Raw genomic sequence first — 1736 nt, 5'->3', positions numbered from 1 at the left:
ACATTTTGTATCCTAAATCTGTCATAGCCTGTCAGAAGATGAAAAACATGCATCATCAGTCCTCTAGAATCATTGATTGTAATGATACTGATCATAGTTCTTATAACTTTCAAAGTTGTCTTTTCAGTGATGTTATTGTATAAATTGTTTTGCTTCATTTCATTTGTCATCAGTTGATAAAAGTAAATTGACTTTATAATATTGTTGTTTAAATTGTTAAATTTCTGCTTACTTCATTTTTCATCAGTTCATACAAGTCTTTCTATATCTCTTTGAAATGATCTATTTCTTTCTTATAATATTGTAGTGTTCTATCATTTTCTTATACCAACATTTGTTCAGTCATTCCTTAATTGATGATTACCTAGCTATGAATATTTTTGCATGTATAGGACTTTCCCCCTGCTTTTTAAAAATATATTTTGCACATAGGACTAATAGTGGTAATAGTGAGTCAAAGTGCATGGAAATTTAACAAGCTTTACTGTGTATTTTTGAAATTTTAAAATTGTTTCCCAGAATGTTTGTACTCATTCACAGATCCACAGAATGTAAATGTCCCTCTTTTCCCACAGATCCTCCAATTGTTATAATTTTCCTTTTTTGTCTTGTTTTGTAAATCTAATAGATGTGAAATAGAAATTCGTTTAATTTGAACTTATCTAATTACTATCTAAAGCATTTTTATATAACAAAAAGTCTTGATTTCTTCCCTTTAGATTTTTCTATTCATAGTTTTAGACTATTTATCTATTAGAGAATGGCTCTAATTTTTAATAAATTTGAATCAGTTCCTTTTGTCTTGGAAATGTGACCTTTTATCAGAGAAACTTGCTAAAATCTGTTGCTAGCAAATTATTTTCCTTTTACTATTAACTTTATTTGATTATTCAAAAACTTGAAATTTTTCATATAATGAAAATATCCACTTTGTCTTCCATGACCCTCTCCATTCTTTGATTAGGAAATGTTCTTGTATCCATAGCATAAATATTCTTATATCCATATGTTGGTAACACAATATGTAACTTTGCTTTACCTCTGGTAAACCTTTTCTTCTCTTCTTGTGAGAGGCAGTTACTGTTCTCTGACCTCCCCACTGAAAGGCCATTGCATTGTCTAACCTCTTTCCTCTTCCCTCTACTTCCAATTTATTTTTCCAGTCCACAAACAACACCTATGTCAGTAAAGGCTGCTTTAGAACTCCTTCAGATGTTCACAGCTGTTGGAGAATTGACCTGCCCCTTACAGAACACTTAGGCACGGTCCTTAACAATTCTCTGGTTTGGTTTGATTTGGTTTGGTTTTGAATGGGATTATCCCTCCCCGCTCCCCCTCACCCCCCCCAAAAAAAAAAGCATGATCAGTAAATTTCCGTATGCTAGGGCGTGAAAATATCACTATAGCAGGTGTTGAATCTTGTGAAATGTCATGAAGGCAAACTTTCAAACATAGAAGAGGACTCTAGTCAGAACAGGCATTTAAATCTCTGATCAGTCTCCTGGCTCAGCCCTTTGATGTACTGGCCCATTTAATTACCCCTAATGCTGGGCTTCTTCTCCCTTTCCTTCCCCAAGAGGTACCAAAAGAATTCTGGGAGGATCCTACTCATGAAAAACTCTCAAATGCTGCTGGTTCTTCTTGTCCCATGTTGGGTGCCATATGTTGGGAACACAGTATGTAACTTTGCTTTACCTCTGGTGGATCTCTTCTCTTCTTGTGAGAAAACGATGGTG

This window comes from Sarcophilus harrisii, chromosome 1 (assembly GCF_902635505.1).
Source record: "Sarcophilus harrisii chromosome 1, mSarHar1.11, whole genome shotgun sequence".
NCBI lineage: Eukaryota > Metazoa > Chordata > Mammalia > Dasyuromorphia > Dasyuridae > Sarcophilus > Sarcophilus harrisii.
Note: the sequence above shows the minus strand (reverse complement) of the source record.